This window comes from Nicotiana tabacum, chromosome 20 (assembly GCF_000715075.1).
Source record: "Nicotiana tabacum cultivar K326 chromosome 20, ASM71507v2, whole genome shotgun sequence".
In the NCBI taxonomy this organism is placed as follows: domain Eukaryota; kingdom Viridiplantae; phylum Streptophyta; class Magnoliopsida; order Solanales; family Solanaceae; genus Nicotiana; species Nicotiana tabacum.
Genome location: NC_134099.1, coordinates 141579321 through 141600910, shown reverse-complemented (window position 1 = coordinate 141600910; position 21590 = coordinate 141579321). Strand labels below are relative to the sequence as shown.

The following is a 21590-nucleotide window of genomic DNA, read 5'->3' as shown; positions in this document are numbered from 1 at the left end:
GCCGGACTACAATCTAAAAGTGAGGTTTGCTTAGGGAGCGTTGAGAAGTATGAGTTTGGGTTCCAGAGATAGTAATTGGGGCGTATTCAAGAGATTGATAGCCCCAATTAAAGGGTTAAACCTAGAGATAGTAATACCGGACTTGAACCTCAATTGCTTGCATAAATTATCATACCCAATTGGTCTTGAGAAAGTCAATTAGGGCAAAATCACTCAAACTACCGAGAGGTATAGAGTGAGAAGTTTCGCGCATTGGTTATATCATAATCCCCAACATGACAACCTAGCCTTAGACTCGAGAACCCGTCAAGTATCCACCTAGGAGAAAGTCATTTTCCTAGTGCCTCCTTAACTATTTAGACAACCATTCAAGTAGATTACTCTGAGCTTACTTTAGCATCTTATTAGCATAATATTAGAAGTAATCAAAATACCAACTATGATTAGAAGTTCAATTAAGAGCAATTACGCATCTCTAATTTAGATAGGAACCCGATTCCCATTTCTAGCTCCCTGTGGAATTCGATCCCGACCATCTCGGGTAAAAGCTACTTCGACCACTCTCGCTACTTTGTAGTGGTGCAGGGTTGGATCTAATCAATCTCTACGACACCCGTGGGGTGAATTTCAACCACACGAAAAGGCCTTGACCATCGTGATTTCAATTTCCCCAGAAATAACCTTAGTCTTGAGTTGTAAAGCAATACCGTATCTACGGGTTTAAAATTCCGCTATATAATATTTCTATCATGCATCATCTTCATTCTCTCCTTGTATAATCTCGTGCTCTCAAAAGCGTGATATCTGAACTCATCAAGCTCGTGCAGCTCCATTACTCTACTTGTTCCCGCAGCTTCAATATCAAGATTCAACTGTCGCAACGCCCACCAGGCTCTATGCTCCAACTCTACCGGTAAATGACATGCAATCCCAAACACCAACTTATATGGCGACATGCCGATCGGAGTTTTGAAAGTGGTTCGATAAGCCCAAAGTGCATCATCTAACTTCCTCACCCAATCAGTTCTAGTAGCATTCACATTCTTAGTCAACACACTCTTTATTTCTCTGTTCGAGACTTCCATTTGCCCGCTTGTTTGTGGATGATATGGGGTGGCCACCTTGTGTCGTACATCATACTTCTCCAACAACTTCGCGAAGGCTCGATTACAAAAGTGAGTGCCTCCAACACTAATTATTGCCCTTGGGGTGCCAAATCGGGTGAATATGTTCTTTCTCAAAAAACCAATTACTCCCTTTGCATCATTTGTACGGAGTGCTGCAGCTTCCACCCATTTGGACATGTAGTCCACAGCAACGAGTATGTACTTGTTTCCATATGAGCTAACGAATGGCCCCATGAAATCAATCCCCCATACATCAAACACTTTAACCTCCTGAATTGTGTTCATAGGCATCTCATGTCGGCGGGAAATATTCCCGGTTCGTTGGCATTCATCACACTCCTTTATCCATAGATGTGCATCTTTGAACAATGTTGGCCAGTAAAAGCCCGACTCCAAGACTTTCACAGTTGTCCTTACTCCCCCATAGTGCCTACCATATGGTGACGCATGACATGCCTACAGAATAGAAGACTGGTCTATCTCGGGGATACATCTCCGAATCATGTTATCAACACAAATCCTGAACAGATAAGGCTCATCCCAATAATACATGCGACAATCACGAAAGAACTTTTTCTTTTGAACAGATGAAAGGTCACAAGGAAAAATACCACTCGCCAGGTAGTTTTCAATGTCTGCATACCATGGCGTTGCCTCGAGATTCATGGCTAGTAATTGTTCATTTGGAAAAGTTTCCAGAATCTCTTCCTCCTCAACCTTCTTTTCAGCTCCTACCAGCCGAGACAAATGATCAGCCACTTCTATTCCCTTTCGGTCACGGATCTCCAAATCAAATTCTTGCAGCAGTAGCACCCATCGAATCAGGCGTGGTTTTGACTCCTTCTTCTCAATCAAGTACCTGAGAGCAGCATGGTTAGTATAAACAATTACCTTCGAGCCTATCAGGTATGACCTAAACTTGTCAAATGCGAACACCACTGCTAGCATCTCCTTCTCGGTCACAGTGTAATTTAGATGGGCTCCACTCAACATTCTGCTTGCCTAGTATATTGGATGCATGCTTTTAGCTTTTTACTGCCTAAGAACTGCTCCCACAGCATAGTCACTCGCATCACACATCAGCTCAAACGATTGCTCCCAGTCAAGGGCAACTATAATAGGTGTTGTTACCAGCCTCTTCTTTAATTCCTCAAAAGCTACCCTGCAATCATTAGAAAACACAAAAGGGTGATCTTTTTCAAGCAATTTCCACAAGGGTAGCAATTTTGGAAAAATCTTTTATAAATCTCCTATAGAAACCGGCATGGCCAAGAAAATTTTTAATTGCTTTGATGGAGGTGGGTGGTGGAAGCTTTTATATCACATCAACCATTGCAATACCGTTACTTGACACCAGGTGCCCCAAGACTATACCTTCATATACCATGAGCTGGCACTTTTCCCAGTTGAGCACCAGATTAGTCTCGATACACCTTTGCAAAACTCTTCTGAAGTTCACAAGGCAATCATCGAATGAATTCTCCACCACTGAGAAATCATCCATGAAAACCTCTATTATCTCCTCTATCAGATCTGTGAAGATGGCCATCATGCACCTTTGAAATGTGGCGGGTGCGTTGCATAGGCCAAACGGCATTCTCCGAAAGGCATAGATACCATAAGGGTAGGTAAACAACGTTTTCTATCTATCCTCTAGGGCAATGGAAATCTAATTATACCTCGAGTACCCATCGAGGAAGCAAAAGTGAGACCTACCTACCAATCTATCTAGCATTTGATCAATGAATGGCAGTGGGAAATGGTCCTTCTGGTAGCCAAGTTCAACTTCCTATAATCCATACAGATTCACCAATGTGACTGTTCGTGTAAAGATCAATTCGTTCTTCTCATTTTTCACTACCATCAGCCTCCTTTTTTGGTACACACTGAACTGGCTAACCTAGTTGTTGTCAGAGATGGGGAATATGATTCCCGCATCTAATTATTTGATCACCTCTTTCTTCACCACTTTTTTCATGTTGGGGTTCAGCCTTCTTTGATGTTCTCTGGAAGGTTTGTGCCCATCTTCCAATAAAATCTTATGCATACAGAAGGCCAGGATGATCCCCTTTATGTCTAGAATGGTCCACCCAATTGCAGTCTTACACTCAGTCAGTACCTGCAAAAGCTGTTCTGCCTGCGCATCTAACAAACTGGATGAGATAATAACAGGTAGAGTTAAGTTAAGTCATAAGAATGCATACCTGAGATGAGATGGCAGTGGTTTTAGTTTCAACTTTGGTGGCTATTCTATTGATGGCTTAGCTGGAGGAGTTTTTCTTTTCTCTAAGTGAAAGGGCTCAAATTCGAGCTCCCTTCTCCAAAAACCTTGCCCTTCAAGAGCAAATACCCACTCTGCTAAGTCTTCACCATTAGCTTCATCTAAGTTCATGAGAAAGGTTGCTAGAGGGTCTTTAATGTTCAATGCCTCATCTTCCTCCTCCAAAACTACAGCCACCGCATCTATTAGTGAGCAAGTAGCAAATTCACTTGGCCTCCATATAGATTCTTGCACGTTGAATGTTATTTCTACATAGTTTAATCTCATCTTGAGCTCTCCAGTTTCACAATCAATTAAAGCTCTCCCAGTGGACAAGAATGGTCTTCCCAAAATTATGGGAATTTCTTCGTCAACCCGACAATCAAGGATGACAAAATCTGCTAGAAACACAAACTTCCCAACCTGAACCAATACATCATCTAGAATCCCAGATGACTTTTTCACTGTTCGGTCAACCAGCTGTAGTAACATAGATGTGGGTCTAGCTCTTCCAATGCCTAGCCTTTTGTAGATAGCTAGGGGCATAAGGTTTATGCTTGCTCCCAGATCATATAGTGCCTTAGCAAATGCAAAGTTACCTATTGTGCAAGGGATTATGAAACTCCCTCTCAAATAGCTTCTCAGCTATGGGCCTCGTCACAACAGCACTACAGGTCTGAGTTAGTGTAACCGTAGCCAAATCTTGAAAGTCGAACTTGGGGGACATCAAGTCCTTCATAATCTTCGCATAACAAGGCATCTCCTTTAAAGCATCAATGAATGGAATGTTTACCTGAATTTGCTTCAACATCTCCAAGAAATTCTTGTACTGCTCATCTTTCTGATAATTGGCCAATCTCTGTGGGAATGGTGATGGAGGTCACTTCTTCCTTGTGATTTGATTTTTCTCTTGTTTAGGCATTGCTTCTACTGTCGATTCCAGTGCAACCTCAGTCTCTTTCACAACCTCTTCTTCTTTGTTGGTGTTCTCTTGCACATGATGTACTGTCACCTCAGTTAACCCTGCTGAATCATCTATCTCATTGGGTACTGGAACCAGTATCTCAGTCGATCTGCTTTTGCGAGCAATTTCTTGCTCCAGATTTAGGTCTCTACCATTTCAGAGAATCACTGCCATCAACTGCTTCGGACCCCGCTCATTTGGATTGATTTGGGTATCTACAAGTAATATCCCGTGGGGACGATTATTTAGGGCCATAGAAATCTGTCCTAATTGGATATCAATATTCTTTATCGTTGATTCATGTGAGTCTACTCTGTCAGTTAGTTTTCTAGTAGACCCAATCACTTGTTGTATCATTCCCTTGAGTTTAGCAAACCCATCTTTGTGTCTCACAGTCTGTTGATGTTGATGTTGAGGTTGTTGATAAGCCTGCTACTGATTTTGCTAGTTGTAACCTTGTTGCCTTTGGTAAGGCACCATTTGACCCTGTGGTCGCATAGCCCCAAGGTTATTGTTGTTGTTGTACTGCTGCTGAGCCAGCCTATATTGTTGATTCTGCTGACCCCAATTCTGACCACCTGGTCTCGGTCCCCCATAGTTGGCCACATAATTCATGTTCTCCTGATATTATTGGTTATCACCTTCAGCACTCCACGAGTAGACATATGGTTGATTAATGCATGATGTAAATAAACCCCCATTAGTTGTATCAACTATGTGTACCTGCTACTTCTGGCCTGATTCATCAACCTTTTTGGTGAGGATACTCATTTGTGTCAGTAGAGTGGCCATATTTTCAGCTATGGAGTTAGTTGGGTCTAATGCCACTGAGTGAACTACAGGAGTGATTGGAGCATTTCTTGTTGTCCATCCAGAGTTTTGTGCCATCTTGTCAAGTAGGATCTTGCTTTCTCTAAAAGTTTTGCTCAAAAATGCTCCACCTGCTGAAGCATCAACATTTGCCTTCAAGCTATCTGCCAAACCCATGTAAAATCTCTACCCCAACTTCTGCTCCGGAATACCATGATGTGGACACGTAACCAACAGACCCTTGAATCTCTTCCACATTTCTTGTAACGTCTCTGTTGGTTTCTGTTTGAAGCTCAATATCTCATCAATTTGCTGAGCAGTCTTGTTGGGTGGGTGAAATTTGTTCACAAATTGCTTGACTAATTCCTCCCAAGTAGTGATGGAGTTTATGGGGAGTGAATTAATCCAAGTCTAAGCTTCTCTTGTCATAGAGAATGGAAACAACAACAGCTGTATTACTTCCGGTGTCACGTTATGTTGCCTCTGCGTGGCACAGATTAATAGGAAATTCTTCAGATACTACTGAGGATCTTCAACGTATGACCCGGAGAATAGTCCCTTGTTCTGCAACAAATGTAGTTGGTTGATCACACCCAACTATGCCTTATAAAAAGGACAAAGTGATCGCTGCAAATATATTCTGGTTAACAAGTCCGGAGTCGAATCTCACAGGGAATTAACCTATCAACCACAGCTATTGGACTCATAGAAATTCATGTATTCAATCTTCAAATATAATAAATAGGATACATTAACTAAATATTACGTAATAAAAATGCTGTAATTAAGCACTAACTATGAACAGTTTGTAAGCAAGAATGGGATGATCTAAGGTTCGGATTTCGCTTGTTGTCGGAATCCTTTTCACTATGTTTGCTGTAAATTTGCCTAAGTCTTCTCTATCGATCATGAGAACTCTAACTGTCGTAACTCTCTCCGGAGTAATTACAACAATATACTAGATATATTATCCCGAATTATGCTAGCTAGCTTTAAGTACAGCTTACTTAGATCGCACCCAAGGTTTCGTTATCCCTAATCCCACCTTTAAACCCTTCATATTGATCCATCATATACGTTAGGAGTGATGATGTTCAACAACTACCTAAATATGCACTCTCTCCTGAGTAATGCACACTAAATAGGAACAACTAATTGAGGGCCCTTCAATCATCAACAATAAGCATGTAGTAGAACAAATAGAGAAAATACTATGGCAAATCTATATTAACATAACGAGAAAATCACCCTTCAATAGGTTCCATCAAAACCCTAAATTATGAGTTTAGCTACTCATACTCAGAGTACAAATATCCAAAGTGATTTTCATAATTAAGAGTAAGGATTAAGAGATGTAGAAATCAATGTCTTCAACTCCCAATTGTGTTCCACGAGCTATTCTTGCCTCCGGTTGCAAAAATCATTCAAAATGGCATTTTTTGGTCTATTTATATGTTTGGGACAAGCCCTAAACATGTAGGTTAACTTCTAGTCAAACCGGGAAACACTTAAAACATTCAAAACTCGGACTTGGCATGGCCTTAGGCCTGGCGTCGCTTAGATAACGCCAGCCTAGGCCTAGCTTAAGCTGGCCTCACCTGGATAACGCCAACCTAGGCCTGGCTTTAAGATGGCCTCACCTGGATAAAGCCTGTTTAGGCCTGGCTTTAAGCTGGCCTCACCTGGATAAAGCCTGGTCGAGCTAGCTTTTGCCCGGCTTCTCCTTTTCACCCTTATCGAGCGCACTTTCGACGTTTATGCATCCCTTTAACTCTACTTTTATTTTCGATGCACCTACACATAAAATAGCCTCCATTACGCTCAAACAAAGTGTATTTTAACATTAAAGCATGTAAAACGCAAAGCATATAATGTGCAAAAATCATGAATTATAGCCACACATCATTGGTTTAAGAGGATAAGGGACGACAATTTTGGAATAAAATATAAAATTATTTTTTTGGTAAATTTTTGAGTTCGAGATTAGTACTTTTGGAATTGTTTATCATAGTTGTAGTAGTATTTCATACCCGCTTTATGTGGGAAAATAATTCCGAAATTAAATACCAAATTAAAATATTCGCCCTTCTTATAACTCTTTTTAAAGTTTTTTAAAAAACCTAAAGTTAAAATTGAAAATAAAGTATATCCCACTACGTTTAGTTTAAATCAAATACATAAGTTATATTATGCATCGTATATCTTATTTTTGTCCAATGAAATACTAATAGTATATTTATATATATATATATATATTAGTCTAATAAACTAAATATCTACCAATAAAAGTATATTCACTGAGCACTCCAATCATAATTTAATCCTTATTTTTTCTATTTATGCTCAAATGTTATTTTTTCAATAACAATAGTATTCGCCACTAGAAAATGTCAATTTTCCGACCACCATTTTCGTCAAAAATCACTTATTTCCTACGAAAATGAAGTGGTGATAATATAAATTGTCACAAATTTTTTTTGACCGAAATGGTCGAAAATTTACGACCAAAACAGTCACAAAGAGGAAAAAACTGGGAGATCGGCAAAATTTGACTTTTGCGACTGAATATGTCACATATTTAAAATAAATTATTAATAATTTCTTGACTTTTCTGACCATTTTGGATGGTAATTTTAATAATTAATTTAAATTAAATTCATAATTTCCAACCAAATCGGTCGGAAAATAAAAATTAAATTAAAAAATAATTATTTTTTCGACCACTTAAATCTGAAAATTCCTAGTGAAGTTTTTCGACCAGAGTAGTCAGAAATTGTAATGACCTGGTCGGTCGTTTTAAGAACTAACGCACTGATCTCCTATTAACTGCTTTCCCCGTGTTTATTTCTGCTATTTTGATTTGTCGGATGTTGGTTTTGAGTTTCGGAGAGTTTTGGGACACTTAGTCCCTAAATGAGAGTTTAAGTTTTAGAAATTGGACCGTAGTCGGAGTAGTATGAAGACGACCTCAGAATGGAATTTTGTTGGTTTCGTTAGCTCCGTTGGGTGATTTCGGGCTTAGGGGCGAGTTCAAATTGTGTTTTAGAGGTCCGTAGCTAAGTTAGGCTTGAAATGCCGAAAGTTGAATTTTTAAAGTTTCCGCTTCGGTAGTGAGATTTTGATATCGGAGTCGGAATGGAATTCCGAAAATTGGAGTAGCTCCGTAGTATTAAACGTGACGTGTGTGCAAAATTTCAGGTCATTCGGACGAGGTTTGATAGACTTTTTGATCGAAAGTGTAAATTGAGAGTTTTTGGAGTTCTTAGGCTTGGATCCGATGCTAAATTGGTGTTTTGATGTTGTTTTAAGCATTCCGAAGGTTGGAACAAGTTTGAATGATGTTATGGGATATGTTGGTAGGTTTGGTTGAGGTCCCGGGGCCTCGGGTGTATTTTGGATGCTCAAACGGGCACTTTTGGTTTTTGGGAGATTGCTAGTTTTCTGGTGTTTTAGCAGCAGTGGTTTGTTCATTGTGATCGCGTGAGTTCATCCGCGACCGCGTTGAGTAAGTTGAGGCCAGGCGAATTTTGTGAATCGCGATCGCGAAGGTAGGAGTGCGATCGCGTAGGGTGAGCAGTCTTGGTCACTGCATTCGCGTGGAGACTTTTGCGTTCGCATAGAAGGACTTGGAGTAGCAGTGAAGTGATGGATTGCTCTATGCAATCGCATAGAGCTGGTCGTGATCTCATTGTTGTTAGGAGTTGTCTTATGCAATCGCATAGGTGTTTCTGCAACCGAGTAGGGTTAAATAACTGGGCAGTATTTAAATAGCCAATCCGCGACCCTTCTTCATTTTTCCACCATTTTTAAACGGGATTGAAGCTTTTAGGGAGATTTTTTAGGAAACCAAAGGGGAATCACTTGGAGGTAATATTTTTGACTACATAACTCATTTATATGTGATTAAAGGTCTAATTAGTGGTGAAAATTAGGGAAAAATCAGTGCAAAATGGGTAATTAGGGTTTGAGATTAAGAGACCTTAAAATGGGTATTTGAGGGGCTAATTGAACTCCGATTTCAGTGTTCTTGATATGTATAGACTCGTGAGAGCATGAGAATTTTGAAAATATAAATTTTACCCGTTCTGAGATGTGGGCCTGAGGGGCATTTTTGTCATTTAACCTAATTTCGCGTATTAGCTTAGAATTTGTTTGTAGAATCAGTTATTTACATTATGCAATTGAATTGAATAGATTTGGGCCATTTGGAGTCGAGTACTCATGGCAAGAACGTGGTTTCGGGTTGATTTTGAGCCGGTTCGAGGTAAGTGGCTTGCCTAACCTTGTGTGGGGGACATTCCCCTTAGGATTGGTATTGTGATAATTGGAATTCCTTGTATGTGAGGTGACGAGTGCGTACTTATGCTAATTGTTGAAAATTCTATTTTCGCTAAAGTAGCTTTAATTGTGTTTTTCCTTTCCTGCTTACATTACTTGAAATTTAAGCCTGCTGCTAGCTTAGAAAAGCATGTCTAATTGATTTAACTTCTTTATTTGCTTAAACTGCCTTATTTGTATTATGTGAAGCATGTTAGGTTAGAATTACCCGTTTTACCTTGGTACGAAGTTGAGTTTAGTTGAGTATTATTTGTGTTATTGCTGTGTGTTTTACTTTGGGACTATGGAATGGCATCCCGGGAGATCCCCTGTACGTACTTTAATTGGAACTGAAGTGCGGGATACCAGTAGATCCCCAGCATGTATATTGAGGATACTAAGAGATCCTCGGGATACCAAGAGATCCTTAGCATAAATTGAGGATACCAAGAGATCCCTAGTATATATTAAGGATACCAAGAGATCCTCGGGATACCGAGAGATCCCCGGTTGTTATTTCCATGTGAGTTGTATTCCTTTCCATGATTATCTTTTCTCTGTTATAATTGATGTTGTTCTTCCTATCATGTGTTATTTCCTACTGTTGCACTTAATTAAACTGTCTCATTCTAAACTGTTATACCTTGTAGTTTATTTAACCTCAGTAGGGCCCTGACCTTCCTCGTCACTACCCAACCGAGGTTAGGCTTGGCACTTACTGAGTACCACTGTGGTGTACTCATGCCCTTTCTGCACATGTTTTTTTTTCATGTGTAGATCCAGGTACTTCCCTTCAGAGTTATCACGCTTGAGACGAGGCGCTTGTAGAGACTCCGAGGTATATCTACCACGTCCGTAGACCGAAGAGTCCCTATCTATTCTCCTTTTTAGTATTAGCCCTTTTGTATTTCTTTTCCTTGCTAGATATTCTGGAGTTAGACACTTGTAGACATTCAAAAGCTTATGTTTCATGAGATTCTGGGTTTTGGGTAATGTTGTGAGTTTCGAGAGTTGTTATTGTATATGACGAGCGGCATCTTAAACACTGTTTTACTTTATTATTTCGGTTTTTAATTATTTCTTCTGCAATTTTGTTTATTTTTCCGCATTGTTAGGCTTACCTAGTCGTAGAGAGTAGGTGTTGTCACGATGGTTCACGGAGGGTGAACCGGGATCGTGACAAGTTGGTATCAGAGCCCTAGGTTCATAGGAGTCATGAATCACAAGCCGGTTTATTAGACTCTCGCGGATTGGTACGAAGAAGTCTGTACTTATCTGCGAGAGGCTATGTAATTGTTAGGAAAATTCCACTTCATTTGATTTCCTTATCGTGCGAGATTTTTTATATCACAACTCTAAACTTCTGTCTTCTATTCTCTCAATGATGGTTAGGACACGTGTTACCCGAGATGATCAGGCATTCGCGCCCCTACTTTAGCCGTCTGAGGTCGCGACCGGGGTAGAGGTCAAGGACGCACACGCATTGCAACCAGAGCACCCGCGCGAGCTACCACCGAGGTACCACCAGCAGTTCCAGCCGGAGTCCAGGCACCTGATATGCCTACTGCTACTACTACTCTAGCTCTTCAAGAGACTCTTGCGCAGTTCATGAGCATGTACACCACTTTGGCTCAGGCAGGGTTGTTTCCCCTTGCTGCAGCCACATCTCAGGCCGGGAGAGGAGCACAGACTCCCGCCGCCTGCACTCCTAAGCAGTGAGTGCATGTTGATCAGGTCCTAGAGATTATTCCTGTACAGCCTGTAGTCCCAAGTCAGCCCGAGGACAGGGCAGCGACTTCAGAGGATGAGCAGCGAAGACTTGAGAGGTTCAAGAAGTATGATCCTCCTGTATTCAGTGGGTTAGCATCAGATAATGCCTTAGGATTTCTGGAGGAGTGTCACCGTATCCTCCGCACTATGGGTATATCAGGATCGAGAGGGGTTTCTTTCACTGCCTTCCATCTTCGAGGAGCCGCCTATGAGTGGTGGCGTACCTATGAGTTAAACAGTCCGGATGAGGCAGCTTCACTGACTTGGACTCGGTTTTCAGATATGTTCCTGAGGGAGTTTGTTCCTCAGAGCCTCAAGGACGGATGGCGCGCAGAATTTGAGCATTTGCGCCAGGGTACTATGACTGTCTCAGAGTATGCTGTCTATTACACTAGCTTGGCTAGACATGCCCCATCCTTGGTTTCTACTATTCGCGAGAGGGTTCACCGGTTTATTGAGGGGCTTATTCCCAGCATCAAATCTAGCATGGCTCGTGAGTTGGAGATGGATATTTCTTATCAGCGGGTGGTGAGCATTGCTAGGAGTATTGAGGGTATGCATGCTAGGGAAAGAGAGGAGAGGGAGGCCAAGAGTTCTCGAGAGTCGGGCCATTATTCTAGTGCCCGTGACCCAGCTGTAGGTTGTCATGGTAGGGGTTATATGAGTCGCCTCGTTCATTCAGATCTTCCAGCAGTCAGTGGTATTCCAGCTCCTCCTAGGCCTCAGGAGCCTTATTATGCACCTCCAGTATCCAGTGCGCCTCCTGCGTGGGGTGCTTTCAGAGGTCAGTCCAGCAGACCTGGCTCGAGCCAGTCACAACTGTCACGTCCTACCAGAGCTTGTTTTGAGTGTGGTGAAACATTCCATGTGGTGAGGGATTGCCCTAGACTTGGGAGGAGTGCACCTCCACAGACTTCTCAACCACAGCGTGCCCCGCAGAGTTCTCAGGCTATGATCACAGCACCAGTTGCTACCCCACCTACTCAACCAGCTAGAGGTGGAGGTCGGGGAGGTAGAGGTCGCCCTAGAGAGGGAGGCCAAACCAGATACTATGCCCTTCCTGCCCGTACCGAGGCTGTTGCCTCCGATTCTGTCATCACAGGTATTATACTGGTTTGTCAAAGAGATGCATCGGTTCTATTCGATCCAGGATCCACTTATTCTTATGTGTCTTCTTATTTTGCTCTATATTTTGGTGTATCTCGGGATTCTTTGAGTTCCCACGTTTATATTTCTGCTCCTGTGGGAGATTCTCTTGTTGTGGACCGCATTTATCGGTCGTGTTTGGTTGCTCTTAGTGGTTTTGAGACCAGAGCCGATTTATTGTTGCTCAGCATGGTTGATTTTGATATTATCTTGGGCATGGACTGGTTGTCGCCCCATTATGCTATTCTTGATTGTCACACCAAAACCGTGACGCTGGCTATGCCTGGTGTACCGCGTGTTGAGTGGAGGGGTGCTTTAGATCACACTCCCAGTAGAGTTATTTCTTTTTTAAGGCTCAGTGTATGGTTGAGAAGGGGTGTGACACGTATCTAGCTTATGTGAGAGATATCAGTATTGATACCCCTTCAATGGATTCAGTCCTAATAGTACGGGATTTTTCTGATGTTTTTCCAGCTGATCTTCCGGGCATGCCGCCTAATAGAGATATTGATTTTGGCATTGATCTGTTGCCGGGCACTCAGTCCATTTCTATTCCTCTGTATCATATGGCTCCTCCTGAGTTGAAGGAGTTGAAGGATCAGTTGCAGGAATTGCTTGATAAGGGTTTTATTCGGCCCACTGTATCACCTTGGGTGCTCCTGTCTTGTTTGTGAAGAAAAAGGATGGTAGGAGTATGTGTATTGATTATAGCCAGTTGAACAAAGTTACAGTGAAGAACTGTTATCCTTTTCCTCGTATTGATGATCTGTTTGACCAGCTTCAGGGTGCACGAGTGTTTTCTAAGATTGACTTGTGTTTAGGGTACCGTCAGTTGAAGATTCGGGAGCCAGATATCCCGAAGACTGCTTTCAGGACTCGGTATGGTCATTACGAGTTCCTTGTTATGTCATTTGGACTGACCAATGCCCTAGTAGCCTTTATGCGTTTGATGCACAATGTGTTCTGGCTGTATCTTGACTCGTTCGTCATTGTCTTTATTGACAATATTCTGGTGTATTCCCGGAGTCGAGAAGACCATGAGCAGCACCAGAGGATAGTGCTCTAGACTCTAAGGGAAAATAAGTTGTATGCTAAGTTCTCAAAATGTGAGTTTTGGTTGGATTACGTGGCATTCTTAATCCACGTGGTATCGAGTGAGGGTATTCAGGTGGATACGAAGAAAGTGGAAGTAGTACAGAGTTGGCCCAAACCATCTTCAACTACAGAGATCCGTAGTTTTCTTGGCCTGGCGGGTTTTTACCGTCGTTTTGTGGAGGGGTTTTCATCAATTGCATCCCCTATGACCAGGCTGACCTAGAAGGGTGCTCCGTTCTAGTGAATGGAAGAGTGTAAGGTGAGCTTTCAGAAGCTCAAGATAGCTTTGACTACAGCCCCAGTTTTGATATTGCCTACAGGTTCGGGGTCTTATACTGTCTATTATGATGCCTCGAGTATTGGCCTTGGAGCACTTTTGATGCAGGGCGGTAGGGTGATTGCCAACGTATCCAGACAGTTGAAGGTACATGAGAAGAATTATCCTGTCCATGATCTCGAGCTAGCTGCCATTGTTCACGCCCTGAAGATCTGGCATCATTATTTGTACGGTGTCCCTTGTGAGATTTATACTGATCATCGGAGCTTGCAATACCTGTTCAAGCAGAAGGATCTAAATTTGCACCAGAGGAGATGGTTAGAGTTACTGAAGGACTATGATATCATTATTTTGTATCACGCGGGCAAGGCCAATGTGGTGGCCGATGCTTTGAGTCGCCGGGCAAAGAGTTTGGGGAGTTTGGCTTATTTACCAGCATCAGAGAGACCTATGGCGACAGATGTTCAGGCCTTAGCCAGCCAGTTTGTGAGATTGGATCTTTAGGAGCCCAGTCGGGTTTCTCGGTCTTCCTTATTTGATCGTATTAGGGAGCGCCAGTATGATGACCCTCATTTGCTTGTCCTCAAGGACAAGGTTCGGCATGGTGATGCCAGAGATATGACTGTTGGTGATTAAGGGGTATTGAGGATGCAAGGTCGGATTTGTGTACCCAATGTTGATGGGCTTTGGGAGTTGATTCTAGAGTAGGCCCATAGTTCGCGGTATTCCATTCATACGGGTGCCGCAAAGATATATCAAGATTTGAGACAGCACTATTGGTGGAGGCGGATGAAGAAAGATATAGTCGGATTTGTAGCTAGGTGCCTCAACTGTCAGCAGTTGAAGTATGAGCACCAAAGACCGGGTGGGATGCTTCAATAGATAGAGATTCCGAAGTGGAAGTGGGAGCGGATCACCATGGACTTTGTAGTTGGGCTTGCACGGACTTTGAGAAAGTTCGATGCTATTTGGGTGATTGTGGATCGGCTGACCAAGTCTGCGCACTTCATTCCTGTGTGTACTACTTATTCTACGGAGCGGTTGGCGGAGATTTATATCCGGGAGATTATTCGACTGCATGGTATCCCAGTTTCCATCATTTCATATAGGGGTACTCAGTTTACATCACGGTTCTAGAGGGCCATTCAGCATGAGTTGGGTACTCGGGTAGAGTTGAATACAGCATTTCACCCTCAGATGGATGGACAGTCCGAGCACACTATTCAGATTCTTGAGGATATGCTCTGTGCGTGTGTGATTGCGTTTGGAGGGTCTTGGGATCAATTTTTGCCATTGACGGAGTTTGCCTTCAACAATAGCTATTAGTCAAGCATTTAGATGGCACCGTATAAGGCTTTATGTGGTGGGCGGTGTAGATCCCCAGTGGGTTGGTTTGAGTCGGGTGAGGCTAGATTACTGGGTACAGACTTGTTTTCGAATGCTTTGGAGAAGGTTAAGGTGATTTAGGATAGACTCCGCACAGCCCAGTCCAGACAGAAGAGTTACGCGGAATGGAAGGTTGGTGATGTTTCCTATATGGTTGGAGAGCGGGTTCTACTTCAGGTTTCACCTATGAAGGACGTTATGAGATTAAGGAAGAAGGGGAAGTTGAGTCCGAGGTTTATTGGCCCTTTTGAGATATGAGGTGTGTTGGGGAGGTTGCTTATGAGCTTGCCTTACCTCCCAGCTTGGTAGGAGTTCATCTGGTATTTCATGTTTCTATACTCCCGAGGTATCAAGGTGATCCGTCGCACGTGTAGGATTTTAGTTTAGTCCAGTTGGACAAGGATCTATCCTATGTTGAGGAGCCAGTGGCAATATGGGGCAGGCAGGTTCGAAAGCTGAGATCAAAGAACATTGCATCAGTGAAAGTTCAGTGGCGGGGTCAGCCGATCGAAGAGGCGACTTGGGAGACCGAGAAGGATATGCAAAGTCGTTACCCTCATCTTTTCACTACTTCAGGTATGTCTCTATGCTCATTTGAGGACGAACGAATGTTTAAGTATGGGAGGATGTAACGACCCGGCTGCTCATTTTATGAATTAACGCTCTGATCCCCTATTAACTGCTTTCCTCGTGTTTATTTCTGCTATTTTGATTTGCCGAGATGTTGGTTTTGAGTTTCGGAGAGTTTTGGGACACTTAGTCCCTAAATGAGAGTTTATGTTTTAGAAATTGGACCGTAGTCAGAGCAGTGTGAAGATGTCCTCGGAATGGAATTCTGTTGGATCCGTTAGCTCTGTTAGGTGATTTCGGGCTTAGGGACGCATTCGGATTGTGTTTTGGAGGTCTGTAGCTAAGTTAGGCTTGAAATGTAGTTGAATTTTTGAAGTTTCCGGTTCGGTAGAGATTTTGATATCGGGGTCAGAATGGAATTCCGGAAGTTGGAGTAGCTCCGTAGTATTGAACGTGACGTTTGTGCAAATTTTATGGTCATTCGGACGAGGTTTGATAGACTTTTTGATCGAAAGCGTAAATTGAGAGTTTTTGGAGTTCTTAGGCTTGGATCCGATGGTAAATTGGTGTTTTGATGTTGTTTTGAACGTTCCGAAAGTTGGGACAAATTTGAATGGTGTTATGGGATATGTTGGTAGGTTTGGTTGAGGTCCCGGGGACCTCGGGTGTATTTCGGATGCTCAAACGGGCACTTTTGGTCTTTAGGAGATTGCTGGTTTTCTGATGTTTTAGCAGTAGTGGTTTGTTCATTGTGATCATCCGCGATCGCGTAGAGTAAGTTGAGGCCAGGCGGATTTTGTGAATCGCGATCACGAAGGTAGGAGTGCGATCGCGTAGGGTGAGCAGTCTTGGTCACTGCGTTTGCGTGGAGACCTTTGCGTTCGCGTAGAAGGACTTGGAGTGGCAGTGAAGTGATGGAATTGCTCTATGCGATCGCATAGAGATGGTTGTGATCGCATTATATGTGATTAAAGGTCTAATTAGTGGTGAAAAATTATGTAAAAATCAGTGCAAAAATGGGTAATTAGGGCTTGAGATTAAGAGACCTTAAAATGGGTATTTGAGGGGTCAATTGAACTCTGATTTCAGTGTTCTTGATATGTATAGACTCGTGAGAGTATAAAGTTTCTGAAAATCATGAATAACTAAAAATCCTAAATTCAAGATTAAAATATTGACTCTAAATTCAATTTCAACTTTAGATAACAAATCTTGAATTTGCCATTTTTTTGCTTGTTCGATCCAAACCAAGACGAAAAATGGAACTCAAATATCAACCACAATCTTCACAAAAATAATTAAAACAAACCCTACAAATCAAATTTCCAAATTTGCCTCAAAAAATCAAGTCAAATAAATGAAATTCTAAACTTGCTAAAACTTCAAAGTCAAAGGAAGAAATCTAACAAATAAATTGCTTACCTAGTTGGAAAAATGTCGGAGAAGAGAAAGTAATAGCTTTGGAGAAGATGGAATCGCGGTTGATTCACTGAAAAATTGAAAGAAAAAATCACTATGTAAAAATATGATGGACGAAGGAAGGGGAGAGAGAGAGAGACGTACCGGAGGGACCGGTGGAGGCACGAGGGATAGAGGGACGGGGGTGGACGGGGTGGCTAAAGAAGAAAGAAAAGAGAAAGAGAAATGAAGAGAAAGAAAGGGGTCAAGCATAGGGTTTTTAAAACAGATTTTCGACCGCTTTGGTCTGAACATTAATAATTATTTTTTTATACATTTAAATTTTCTGGCCAATTCAGTCGCAAATTAAATTTTAAATTTGTTTTAATTTTTGCAACTGATTCGGTCGCAAATATGGTTAACAGTAAAATTTTGACTTTTAAATAGAGACGGATTCTGTCGAAAATTTGGTTTGCAGATTTTAGCGCCAAGCTGTGCGACCACTATTGTCGGAAACATAATCGAAGTCATATAATAAAAATGTAACTATTTTTTTATAAATTTTCCGACTGTTTCCATCGAAAATTTTCGAAAACCTTTTTCCGTCGGAAATTTTCGGTCGGAATTTAGCATTTTTCTAGCAGTGGTTCGAGTCAGCTTGCACGCAAGTTAACTTTTCTTGCAACTTCTTACCATTTCATCTATCGAATAATTTTATCCACCAAAACTTAAAAATATGAGAAGAAATCTCATACTCCCTCTGATCCATAATAAGTGACTTTTTGGCCTTTTTTATTTTGGTCCAAAATAAGTGTCTTTTCTATGTAACAATCCGACCGGTCGTTTTGAGCTCTAGCGCGTCGTTCAGCAGTTTGAGGCCATAAGCAGCTTCACTTTAAGTATTATGACTTGTGTGCACGGTCGGAATTGAATTCCGGGAAGTTCGGAGTTGATTTGGAAAGAGAATTCTCATTTCGGAAGCTTTAAGTTGAAAGAATTGACTAAGGTTGGATTTTTGAGTAAACGACCTCAGAATCAGGATTCGAAGGTTCCAACAGGTTCATATGATGATTTCGGACTTGGCGTATGTTCGGACTGGGTTTTGGAAGACCCGGGAACGTTTCGGCACCTATTGTGGAAGCTACCATTTTCGGAAGAATTCATAAATTTGGGTTGAGGTGCATTTCAGTGTTATCGATGTCCGTTTGGAATTCCAATTTGGGAATAGCTCTGTATGGTGATTCTGGTGCTGGGAGCGCGATCGGAAGTGAATTCGGAGGTCTGTGGGTCATTTTGGAGTTATATGGCTAAAGATAGAAATTTGAAGGTTTTTGAGAAGTTTGACTAGAAGTGGACCTTTTGATATCGGTGTCGGATTTTGATTCCGGAAGTTGGAGTAGGTCCGTAATGTCAAATATGACTTGTGCGCAAAATTTGAGGTCAATCGGATGTGATTTGATAGGATTAAACATCGAATATAGAAGTTTGAAATTCTAAAGTTCCTAAAGCTTGGATTGGGGGTCGATTCATGATTTTGGCGTTGTTTCATATGATTTGAGGCCTCGAGCAAGTCCGTAATGTGTTTTGGGACTGGTTGGTATGAATGATCGGGGTCCCGGGGGCCTCGGGTGATTTTCGGATGGTTAACGGATCAATTTTGGGAATTTAAAGAGAAGAGATCAGCTGCCTTTTGGTGTAACCGCACCTGCAAGGTTTGGGCCGCAGAAGCGGCCATTGGATCGCAGAAGCGAAAATGGGCCGGCCAGGATGGGACCGCTGATGCGGTCGATTTGTCGCAGATGTGTGACCGCACCTGCGGAAGGAGGAGCGTAGATGCGGAAGCTAAGGCTAGGAGGAGGACTGCAAAAGCGGAGGGTAGCCCGCACTTGCGGGACCGCAGAAGCGGTCAGGTTACCGTAGGTGCGGAAATGCTAGAATTAGTAAGGTTGTTTTAAACGGGGGTTTAGCTTATTTCAACCCCACTTTCTCCATGGGAGCCGATCTTTGGGCGATTTTGGAGCTCCATCTTTGTTATCCATGTCAAGGTAAGTGGTTTCTACTAGTTTTGAGATAAATACTTGGATTATATGTGGATTAGAGCATGAAAATTGTGGATTTTTGGTGGAAGACCTAGAAAATTATATTTTGGATTTTTACCACGATTTTGGACATGAAATTGAGAGTAAATTATATATTTGAGTTCGTGAGGCCATGGGTAAATTTTATCTTCGAAAAATTTCGGAATCCAGGTACGTAGTCCCGAGGGCATTTTTGTCAACTTTTCGATCGAGGTTAGGAATTGTTATAAATTGGATTATAATGAGTAATTGAACCAATATTAATATATTTGCATAATTATTGGCTAGTTTTGGAGCATGTAGCATCGATGCGGGTCTTCGGAAGGGCGTGAAATGCCGGTTATGAATCTTCGGAGCAAGGTGAGTCTTCCTTTCTAACCTTGTAAGAGGAAATTGTCCCCATAGGTGAATTAATTGGATTTGTGCTCCTATTTGTGGGGGCTACGTACGCGCGAGGTGACGAGAGCTAGTGCGTAGCTACTATTATGTTTAAGTCCGGGTAGTCTAGGACCCAAAAGCATGCTATACTTGGAATAATTGTAATCTTATTGACAGTTGAATTGCTTAAATCCTATATTGGTAAATGAATTTCTAAAAGGATTAAATTTCATTTATAAAATTGTTAAAGGAGAATTGGCTTTTCTTTGGATAATTGTTCCCTGATGACTTCTTGATTGACTTTCTGTATGTGTTTACCTGCTTTCCGGCTTTATGAGTTAAATTTTGATTTATGAAATCCATGAGTTCCTCACACTTTTACTATATTATCTATGGACCATTAGTAAGTGTTGAAGTTGACCTCTCGTGACTACTTCTTCGAGATTAAATGGGATACTCATTGGGTATACGTTGTTTTCGTACTCATACTACACTTGTTGTGCATTTTTGTTGTCTAGGTTCATATGTGGCTAGTTGCTTAGTGGCATAGCGGTATGGTTGATACGGAGACTTAGGTGAGCTGCATTTATCGAGACGACCCGCAACCAGCAGAGTCCCCTTTAGAGTATTGTACTGTATTTTCATTTCTGTCCACTTTGTATTCCGGATAGTTACTATATTTTATTCCATTCCCTAGTAAATGCTCATTCACTTGTGACACCGGGTTCTGGGATGATTATGGGGTATCTTATATTAACTTCTTAACATTCATATTTGATTTGCAACGATTATCTTTTACTGGTAAAACTGAAGGAAAATCATAGTTTTCAAAATTATTTAAATGAGAATTTAATTAAGTATTTTGGTTGGCTTGCCTGGCATCGGTGTCTGGCGCCATCACGACCCTTAGTGGATTTTGGGTCGTGACAACATGGTTCAGAGCACTAGGTTCCCTTAGGTCTCACAAGTCATGAGTAAGTCTAGTAGAGTCTCGCGGATCGATCGAAGATGTATGTACTTATCTTTGAGAGGCTACAGGACTGTTAAGAGCAATTTCCTTCTTTATTCCTCATCGTGCGGTTTGATTCCTTTGAGGCTTATGCCTTTGTTTCTTTCCTACTCAATCTTATGCGATGTGAAATGCTTATTATAAATGGGTAATTGAGAAAATGTAATGGTACTATAGATGTGGTGCGGGATGTTCCTCCCTGTGTATTTGATCGGGCTATTGTTGTCGCCTTGTAGAAGGTCGTTCTGTCGTTTCAGCTTAGTTTCAGTATTACCTAAGGTTTTGAGATTTGGCATTAATTGTTATGACGATTCGTGTGTTGTTATCGCACAATATTGGTGTAATAGTAGAGTGTTTGTCTATACGTTGAAGCAGTGAATGACTTGGAAGGATGTTTACTCGATGTAAGATTCAGAGATTCAAAATTTTATTTCCCGGCGGAAGAGAGTCAATCGGGCTATAAATGTTCAAGTTTGGTTTGATGGAGTAACAAGACTTGGTATTTTCGAGCGTGGTGGAATTTTCATCTGTAACGTGGTATCGTCGTCCTCGATTGAATATGTTGAGTTCGCCGGTATTATGGCTTCCTTCAATTCGCCTTTGGGGCAGGATATTGTGAAATAATATTGGAGAGGCAACTGTCAGAGATCGCGATGTGCGGTGGTTCAGGATTGAATCAGTATATCTAGTGTTGATGGCCCAAGAAAGATGACCTCGGGGAGATTTAAAGTTAGTAGCGGTTCGTGGGTTCAAGCGCTACGAAGATGGATTTTATCTAAGGCAACAGCTGAGCAGCAAAGGATGAGGAAGGACATGTGGGGAGTGCCAGGCAGTGGTTAAAACTTCTAGAAGGCCAGGTATAAGAATCAAAGGTCGAGTAGTCGATTAAAAGGGTGAGTTCCGCCAAAGTGGGAGAGTGGCGGAGTTGCATATTGGCTTTGCGGTAGGATGACTACGCACCTTAAGGAGAGTTTGGAATGATTTGGGAATTTTAGTGATTGGTGA

The 21590-nt window shown here is 41.8% G+C and overlaps 1 non-coding gene across 1 annotated transcript; it reads left to right on the top strand.

The window, feature by feature from the left end:
* The first annotated feature begins 5369 nt into the window (after positions 1–5369).
* On the top strand, positions 5370–5475 carry LOC142175001 (small nucleolar RNA R71). Its single transcript, XR_012704198.1, has one exon. It is a non-coding gene; the product is annotated as a small nucleolar RNA R71 (small nucleolar RNA).
* The last annotated feature ends 16115 nt before the right edge of the window (positions 5476–21590 follow it).